This window comes from Heptranchias perlo, chromosome 4 (assembly GCF_035084215.1).
Source record: "Heptranchias perlo isolate sHepPer1 chromosome 4, sHepPer1.hap1, whole genome shotgun sequence".
Lineage (NCBI taxonomy): Eukaryota > Metazoa > Chordata > Chondrichthyes > Hexanchiformes > Hexanchidae > Heptranchias > Heptranchias perlo.
In genome coordinates this window covers 61,444,180-61,454,671 of record NC_090328.1, presented here as the reverse complement: position 1 = coordinate 61,454,671, position 10,492 = coordinate 61,444,180, and the positions used below count along the sequence as shown (strand labels likewise).

The following is a 10,492-nucleotide window of genomic DNA, read 5'->3' as shown; positions in this document are numbered from 1 at the left end:
TAGGGATACCCCTTGTCGCCCAGTACACAGCTTGTGACCCAACGGCCTGATTGGAATAAAAACGCCACAGAGGAATGGCGCAGGATGGATGAATCATGACTGCTGTCAGAAAACCGGATATGGACCTACATTATGCACTGCCTGTGGTTGCAAACAAGTTGGACATTGAGGGAGTAGAATCCCTTTCCATTGAGAAAGATGCCAGGATTATGATGGGAGCATGCAAGGCAATGCGGGTGCAGTTTATGTCACCATGGACCCTTGGGAAGGCTGCAATGCAGTTGAAGCCGAGAGCTCTTTCATCTTGTTTCACTCTGTCCAATGGGAAAGTGATGTATGTGTTCCTCCTGGGGTAGGGAGCCTCGATAGCCTCCCTGATACAGCAGTGGACAGCCAACTGGGCCATGCCACTGATGTCATCAGCTGCAGTACGATCGAATTTCTAGGCCAATGTTTTTGACTTGACTGGAGTCAGATTGGAGTTGTGGATTAGATAAAAGCATGATTTAGGCTCTCAGAAAGTAGTTTTTAATCTTATGCACACAAAGTATAGAATTTATTTCACGTACATGAGATAATAATTGAACCAGAACTATTTTCCCATGAGCCAGCTTCAACTGAAAAGAAGAAAATCAAATAGCTGTGAAGTTGCTTTCAGTATCAGTGAGTACTGTCTGTGATGATAGCAACTCTTTCCTAGTAACTGCAGCTGCTGAACTTTTCTGTACCGTTGATTTCACAAACTACACTCATCACACAGTTGACAAAGAATATTGTATTGTTTGCCATAATGAAATTATAACACAACCTGCAGAATAAAATCAAATAAAACAAACTGTCAATATGCCTACCATAACAAAATTATATAACAACTGACAGGATTAAATTAAATTAACCAAATCCCTTGCCGCATTCTAAAGAACAATAGGCACATACACCATCCTTCAGTCCTCAGTAAAAACCCACCACATATATCCTAGTGGCACCATGTGCACACGAGTGATAAGAGTCACTAAGCTAGGACCTCGCTTCATTGTACTTCATTCTACGCAAAGAGAAATACTCCCAAATAAGAACAAAATTCCACCACTAAAAAATACATTTAGCCTGGAAATTGCTGACCGCACAAACCAATCCAGTGACTACAATTGATTAATAAGGAGCAGCGATATTGGGAGTGTAGTGAAGCGTTCATGTATCATATATTTCCAGACCCAAGCAACATTGCTGAAGAGTGAAAAGCAAGTGAGAGTACTTATGTGCTCAAATTGCGTGCTCTATTAATTCAGGGGACAGATTTCAGACAACGACCCAGACTCTTCCATCACCATCTCTGGGCTCTGGGTATGTCCTGTCCCACCGGCAGGACTGACCTACCAGAGGTGGCGGTACAGTGATATACAGACAGGAGGGAGTGGCCCTGGGAGTTCTCAACACTGACTCTGGACCCCATGAAATCTCATGGCATCAGGTCAAACATGGGCAAGGAAACCTCCTGCTGATTACCACCTACCGCGCTCCCTCAGCTGATAAATCAGTCCTCCTCCATGTTGAGCACCACTTGGAGGAAGCACTGAGGGTAGCAAGGGCACAAAATGTACTCTGGGTGGGGGACTTCAATGTCCATCACCAAGAGCTGCTCGGTTGTACCACTACTGCGGTTCAAGAAGGCGGCTCACCACCACCTTCTCAAGGGCAATTAGGGATGGGCAATAAATGCTGGCCTCGCCAGCGACGCCCACATCCCACGAATGAATAAAAAAAAAGATTAGAGCATGGAAATTCCGTTGTGCTGCCGGAAGTGCTGCAAAGCAGAATTCCACCTGCCACTTTGGCTTCCTTATGGCCCTATCCTAAATTTCAGGGATGTAGTCAATATGTTGGGGGCTGCTGTCCATGCCTGTAGCAGTGTAATGGGGCACCCACGCAGCCTAAACAGCGTAATATGAGAGTGGTTCTCTGCCCCTCCGAAGGGAAGTACAACCAGTCAGACAGGTCAAAGATTTCCGAACGCCATTTGGCACAGTGTCATTCCTGGATCCGTATTTCTGATGTCTTACCAAGAACTCCTTTTAAATTATTCCCAACAGTCCTATAAAATGTGCGCCTCCCTCCCTGTAGGGTTTGCAGTCCCTATAAACTTGGTTTTCCTCATCCAGTAATGCCAAATTCCGCAGATGTTTTTGCCTTCCCAGTGTTAACTCAGGTAATTAACCAGTTCCTAATTGCAGCACCTGACAGATTTCGAGGATTAGTGTTGCTCCTTTTTCAGAGGCTGGCCGACTATTGAAAACATCAAATAGATAAACAGCGGGAGTATACTCTCCCAGAAGTGTTTAGTTATCCTCGCTGAGAAGGGGGGCAGATATGCACCATTCATATTCCAGTACATGGTGTTTGAGCTTTCATAGTTGAGTACCAGCAGTCTGTTCATCCAGAGGGGCATCAGAGCTAAATATTTCCAACATGCCTTCAGCTGGATAGGCCCTAAGCTTTGGAATTCCCTCCCTAATTCTCTACCTCTCTCTCGTCCATTAAGATGCTCCATAAGAATACAAGAACATAAGAAATAGGAGCAGGAGTAGGCCATACGGTCCCTTGAGCCTGCTCCACCATTCAATAAGATCATGGATGATCTTCTACCTCAACTCCACTTTCCCGCCCTATCCCCATAAAACCTACCTCTTTGACCAAACTTTTGGTCACCTGTCCTAATATTTCCTTATGTGGCTCGGTGTCAAATTTTGTTTGATAACGGTCCTGTGAAGCATCTTGGGACATTTTACTATGTTAAAGGCACTAAATAAATGCAAGTTGTTGTTATTGTTGATAACAAGCAGGAACATTAATCCATTTTCTTTTTAGAGCTAAAGCAGGTTGTAGTGCCCTGACTGCCAACCTGGCTGATGTTAGCTAAACTTAGCATGAATTAGGGATTGATGCTAGGACTTTCATGCTTTATGTGGCTCAGTTATGCAGTGAATAAACTCACTTCACCAACATGGGAGCTTGTTTGTGACATTGTTGCTCGTGAGTTATGCAGTTCTTTCCACTCTTAGAACAAATATGTTAAATCAGTCCATAACAGTCAATTAGAATAGTTTCTGAGGGGAGACAGTAGAGAATTATGAAATCAGGTGTTTCACTTTAGCACAATACCTGGAGCATTACTTTTGTTTTCTCTCTCAGAATTTTTCTCAAAACAAATTTCACGTCATTGTTAACATAAATATTTTTTACGACATTGACAGTATATAAATTTTAACTAAAAGCAGCCGCAGGTTAACTATTTATATCCAATTTGACACAGTTTATAAATGTGAAGTTGAATCACGACCCAAATCATTAAATATTTAATAGTTTCAAATATTTCCTCCCTTGGTGCTATACATATGTATCAGCTGTAGAGTGTGGAGAGTTTCACAGTGGGGGTGACGAAGCAGGCAGTATGTTGTCTGCATAAACATACTGTTGCAGACTTGTCAACATTTCCACAGGAAATAGAGATAGGACCTCTCCAGGGTGAAAAGGGATATTCTGTCAGAAAAACGTGAACCTTGCAACAGCCCATCACCATCAACAAAATACTGTAGGTGAATTTTTCATTTGGTAAGCAGTAGTAAGTGTAGGAATTGCTAGATGAAAAAAGGCTACGGTCCAACTCAGTTCACCTTCTACAATCCAGATAGTCACATGATATACGGAATGGAGTTGTTGACTAATCATGGCAATCAATCTCTATCAATTAGTCTACAACTGTCCCAAACATGAGGCAAGGAAAACTCCCAGTGAGGAAAAGCTTTTGGGAATCATAGATGCAAAATAACCTGTTCCTCCCAAGCATGCTACACTTACCACATGTCATATCTCAAATTATTCATATACTTTATTCCAAAATATTATTTTCTGAAATAAATCTATCTAATTTGCATTTGAATTAGTCAACACTTTCTGCTTCCACTGATACCTTTGGGAGCCTGTCCCAGAGATTTACCACTCACTCACAAATGTTTCCGCAGATTCATTTTAAATTTACCCCTGCTCAAGCAAAGGCCGTGTCGTCTGGTTCTACTGCTCTGGACCAAACCGAACTCAGTTAAGGAAATTATTCTTCAAATGCATGTTTAGTAATTCTAGTTTCCCTATCTATCTTGCTTTAGTGTAGTACCGTTAAGTCTACTTTAAGTGCGGAATATAATTTGGAGTTACGCAAAAATCAGATTTTTGCACAGATCTTTAATTAATTTGTATAATAGATATACGTTATTATGGCAGAGACAGGTATCTGACTGGAAAATGAAATGTAAGGAATCTTACAACACCAGGTTATAGTCCAACAGTTTTATTTGAAAATCACAAGCTTTCGGAGATTATCTCCTTCATCAGGTGAGTGAGTGAAAGGTTCTCAAATCACATATCTTATATTAGGCTGGGACACGATCACACCAATCAAAGGTGTCGTTGATGTTCAGACAGGTTAGCCACGGAAAACAGTACATCCCAGTATACTGAATACACAATGGGTCAGATTACACAGACAAAGAGAGAAAGAGACCTGAAAGGCAGAGAGAGAGAGAGAAAATGTCCAGTTGTATTAAAAACAGATAACTTTTTTTTCCTGCTGGTGGGGTTACATGTAGCGTGACATGAACCCAAGATCCCGGTTGAGGCCGTCCTCATGGGTGCGGAACTTGGCTATCAATTTCTGCTCGACGATTTTGCGTTGTCGTGTGTCTCGAAGGCCGCCTTGGAGAATGCTTACCCGAAGATCGGTGGCTGAATGTCCTTGACTGCTAAAGTGTTCCCCGACTGGGAGGGAACCCTCCTGTCTGGCGATTGTTGCGCGGTGTCCGTTCATCCGTTGTCGCAGTGTCTGCATGGTCTCGCCAATGTACCATGCTCCGGGGCATCCTTTCCTGCAACGTATGAGGTAGACAACATTGGCCGAGTCACAGGAGTATGAACCATGTACCTGGTGGGTGGTGTCCTCTCATGTGATGGTGGTATCTGTGTCGATGATCTGGCATGTCTTGCAGAGGTTGCCGTGGCAGGGTTGTGTGGTGTCGTGGACGCTGTTCTCCTGAAAGCTGGGTAATTTGCTGCGATCGATGGTCTGTTTGAGGTTGGGTGGCTGTTTGAAGGCGAGTAGTGGAGGCGTGGGGATGGCCTTAGCGAGTTGTTCATCATCATCGATGACATGTTGAAGGCTGCGGAGAACATGGCGTAGTTTCTCCGCTCCGGGGAAGTACTGGACGACAAAGGGTACTCTGTTGGTTGCGTCCCGTGTTTGTCTTCTGAGGAGGTCTATGCGATTCTTCGCTGTGGCCCGTTGGAACTGTCGATCGACAAGTCGAGCATCATATCCCGTTCTTACGAGGGCGTCTTTCAGCGTCTGTAGGTGTCCATCGCGTTCCTCCTCGTCTGAGCAGATCCTGTGTATTCGCAGGGCCTGTCACCTTCGATAACCAGTTCTTTACCCAAACACACGGAACAGCCATGGGGACCAAATTCGCACCCCAATACGCCAACATTTTCATGCACAAGTTCGAGCACGACTTCTTCACTGCACAGGACCTCCAACCAACGCTATACACCAGATACATCAACGACATTTTCTTCCTATGGACCCACGGCGAAGAATCACTGAAGAGACGACACGATAACATCAACAAGTTCCATCCAACCATCAAACTCACCATGGACTACTCCTCAGAATCGGTTTCTTTCTTGGACACACAAATCTCCATCAAAGACGGGCACCTCAGCACCTCACTCTACTGCAAGCCCACGGACAACCTCACGATGCTCCACTTTTCCAGCTTCCACCCTAACCATGTCAAAGAGGCCATCCCCTATGGACAGGCCCTGCGAATACACAGGATCTGCTCAGACGAGGAGGAACGCGATGGACACCTACAGACTCTGAAAGACGCCCTCGTAAGAACGGGATATGATGCTCGACTTGTCGATCGACAGTTCCGACGGGCCACAGCGAAGAATCGCATAGACCTCCTCAGAAGACAAACACGGGACGCAACCAACAGAGTACCATTCGTCGTCCAGTACTTCCCCGGAGCGGAGAAACTACGCCATGTTCTCCACAGCCTTCAACATGTCATCGATGACGATGAACACCTCACTAAGGCCATCCCCACGCCTCCACTACTCGCCTTCAAACAGCCACCTAACCTCGAACAGACCATCGTTTGCAGCAAATTACCCAGCTTTCAGGAGAACAGCGTCCACGACACCACACAACCCTGCCACGGCAACCTCTGCAAGACATGCCAGACCATCGACACAGATACCACCATCACACGAGAGGACACCACCCACCAGGTACATGGTTCATGCTCCTGTGACTCGGCCAGCGTTGTCTACCTCATACGTTGCAGGAAAGGATGCCCGGAGCATGGTACATTGGCGAGACCATGCAGACACTGCGACAACAGATGAACGGACACCGCGCAACAATTGCCAGACAGGAAGGTTCCCTCCCAGTCGGGGAACACTTTAGCAGTCAAGGACATTCAGCCACCGATCTTCGGGTAAGCATTCTCCAAGGCGGTCTTCGAGACACACGACGACGCAAAATCGTCGAGCAGAAATTGATAGCCAAGTTCCGCACCCATGAGGACGGCCTCAACCGGGATCTTGGGTTCATGTCACGCTACATGTAACCCCACCAGCAGGGAAAAAAAGTTATCTGTTTTTAATACAACTGGACATTTTCTCTCTCTCTCACTGCCTTTCGGGTCTCTTTCTCTCTTTGTCTGTGTAATCTGACCCATTGTGTATTCAGTATACTGGGATGTACTGTTTTCCGTGGCTAACCTGTCTGAACACCAACGACACCTTTGATTGGTGTGATCGTGTCCCAGCCTAATATAAGATATGCGATTTGAGAACCTTTCACTCACTCACCTGATGAAGGAGATAATCTCCGAAAGCTTGTGATTTTCAAATAAAACTTTTTTTTTTATTCGTTCACGGGATGTGGGCGTCGCTGGCGAGGCCAGCATTTATTGCCCATCCCTAATTGCCCTTGACTATAACCTGGTGTTGTAAGATTCCTTACATTTGTCCACCCCAGTCCATCACCGGCATCTCCACATCATGGAAAATGAAAGATAGCTGTTTCACAAAATGGATGCCTCCAGCAAATCAACATGGCCCATTAGCATCACAAGAGGAGAATCCCTGCTGTGGACTCATGGGGGTAAATTTTTGCCTTCACCATATAGGCAGTAACGTGGCGGAGTGGATCCCCCACCCATTATAGAATCCACTGAAATTAATGGATGGGTTCTATAACATGCAGGCAATCTGCTCTGCTAGATTACTGCCCAGGAGGTGAAGAGAAAAAATTACCCCATGATGACATTTCCTTGAATACTAATAGGAAAGGTGCCTCATCCAAGGCAACTTATGGAAGTCTAGAAGGAATTTGTTTTAAACAAAACACATTCATGCACATTTGCATCAGGCATCCTTGGCTAGAATAAGGAGAATTACTAAAAATAGCAGACAAAATCTTCCTATGATACCACTAACACACAGCAACAAGAGAAAAAAAATATTTTAATACGATATCTACATTGAAGAAAAAAAATATTTTTTCTCCTTCAATGTAGATATCGTATTAAAGTATTTACACCTCTTCTTACACTTCTTAGTACCCTGGTGGCATTGGATATTTTGTTGCTTCATTTTGGAAATTCTACCCCATATCCCTGGTGATATGTGGACTTTGCAATTTCAATTGCTTTCTATTCTTTCCCAAGAAATTTTGATTTCTAGTAAACTTAGGTGTAAACTCTATTATAATTTATAGAAACCGAATTAATAATAAAGGTCAAGTGGTTCATTTCCAGTTGACAAGGTGACAAAATTAACAAGATTTTGTCCAATTTACCATTGGATAGCTTCACTTATCATCGGTGATAAATTGCCAGGCAAAAATGTAGACAATGCCAGAATTATGGACCAGCTGTAAAAAAAAATAATTCCCCATATTTACTGGCAGAATTGACTTACATAAGCCAATTTCCTCCATAATTACTTTTATTAATGCAATCCCTTTAAGTAAAACCTTGCAAGTCACGAAGCAGTATAACCCTTTGTAGTACAACAATGTAAAATATTGAAAAATTATAATATTGGTAAAGTAATGAGGCTGAGAATAAATAATAAAGCACAAACTCATCATTACTGATGTAGTTATAGGATTATCTAACCTACTGGGACAATTCATCCGGTGCTGTTTTCCATGCAGTCCATAATTACAACTCTGTGGATGTAAGTGGATTTTCATTTCAACCTGCCCTGTCCATCATAACAGCACAACACTTAATATTATATAATTATAATTAAGTTTAAATTTAATCCTTCATCAATCAGGATTTGAGTAGCGGCATGATTGACAAGGATAATGATACACCAGTGCATGTTCTCTATTCACTCCATGTGAAATTCAGCGCCAAATAAAAAGACACACAGTCTTGTTCTATATAATACTGAAACTGATGTGCTAAATATCAACTCCCATACATTGGTGCTGGTCGTAAAATTTACAGCACAGCAGAAAGCTATTCCGCCAACCACTAGAAAATATCTTTTGCTATTTAGCATCTCAAAACCATTCATGATTTTGAAAATCTCTATTAAATCACTGCTTAATCTTTTCTATTCCATTGGAAAATAAACAGGATTTTTTCACGTCTTTTATCAAAGATATAACTTGTCGATCGTGGTATAATTCTGGTGAATCTTTATTGTCTCCTTTCCATGTCTCTATTGTGCTTCCTATAATAGGGTACACAACCGTAACCCATCTAATGTTGTGCACAAATTCAGCATTACATCCTTGCATTTATATTCTCTGCCCATGTATGAAATGGCAAATGGAATCCCATTTGCCATTTCATGACCTTTTCTTCCTGCGCTCCCACTCCTTAAAGATTTATCTCCACCCCTAGATCTCTCTGTTACTCCAGCCTGTTAAAATGATAATTATATTGGGTATTCTTCCCATCATAGTTCTCTTTTCCAATATGTACTACCTGACATTTCTCTACATTGAGCTACATCTGCCACTCACCTGCCCGCTCTGCCAATCTGTCTATGTCTTCTTACAATCCCTTGCATTCCTCCTCACAGTTTGCCATGCCCACTAATTTGGTATCATCAGCAAACTTTCATATTGTTCCTCTTGTGTTTAAATCATTCGTATAAATGGAAAACAAAAGAGATCCCACCACAGGTCCCTAGGACATGCAACCTCTCACGTCCTGCCAATCTAAAAAACATCCATTTAACTCTATTCTTTGCTTTATGTCCTCTAGCTATCCCTTTATCTATATGGTTGCATTTCCTTTAATTCTATATGCTTTCATTTTGATAGTAAGTCCCACATCTGACACTCTTCGTTGCCAGGTTGAATCTACAGACTTCCAAGGAGAAGCTGAAAGATGTTTTTTCCAGATTCGGGGACATCCATAGTCTGAGGCTTGTGTGCGACATCATCATTGGGTTTTCCAAATGCTATGGCTTCACTGAATACAAGAATGAGTGCTCATTTTATAAAGTGTATCAGAGCACCAATAAATTAGAGGTGGACCAACATGAACTCTTTGTGGAATTTGAACTGAAGCGGACATTGAAAGGATGGCTCCCCATGAAAATTCAAATGGTAAAAAAAAATGGGGCCAGACTGCCCCTATGAGAAACCAATCGGTATCCTGCCACTGAAGGCGGAACAGTATATGGAGTGGCAAGTAGACAAATGGGATTGTTCGGGATCCAGACAGCAAAGGATAGCTGGCAATGAGAAAGAGGTTGAGACTGAGAAAGATGAAGAGAAAGGTAGGAGAGAGGCAATGAAAGAGAAAATTGAGCAAGTGAAAGAACGTGATATAGAAGTATGGAAAGAGATCAAGCAACACAGAGATGAAAATCAATATAAGACAGATAGTTTTATGAGACATAAAACTCAATGATAGAGCTGTGTTAGTAGAGATTTATGCTCCCAGGGAAGGTCCTGTACAAGTAGAAATATCTGTAGAATATGTTCTGTCTAATATTGACAGAAACAATAAGCTTTTAAGTGATGAAGCTACTTAACCAGTCTGTCAATATATTTATGCTTTTTATGTTGGCCATCAGAAACATATAAGGCATGGATGTTAGGGAACTTGGGGAAATAAATAGTGATGTCTTGAGGAGTGTACATATTACAGAGAGGGAGGTGCTGGAAGTCTTAACGCGCATCAAGGTAGATAAATCTCCGGGACCTGATGAAATGTATCCCAGGACGTTAAGGGAGGTTAGGGAGGAAATTGCGGGTCCCCTAGCAGAGATATTTGAATCATCCACCGCTACAGGTGAGGTGCCTGAAGATTGGAGGGTAGCAAATGTTGTGCCTTTGTTTAAGAAGGGCGGCAGGGAAAAGCCTGGGAACTACAGACCAGTGAGCCTGACATCTGTAGTGGGT

The 10,492-nt window shown here is 42.9% G+C and overlaps 1 pseudogene; it reads left to right on the top strand.

Annotated features, from left to right (window-relative positions):
* Positions 1 to 253: 253 nt before the first annotated feature.
* On the top strand, positions 254 to 9,998 carry LOC137320632 (U11/U12 small nuclear ribonucleoprotein 35 kDa protein-like; annotated as a pseudogene).
* Positions 9,999 to 10,492: the final 494 nt, after the last annotated feature.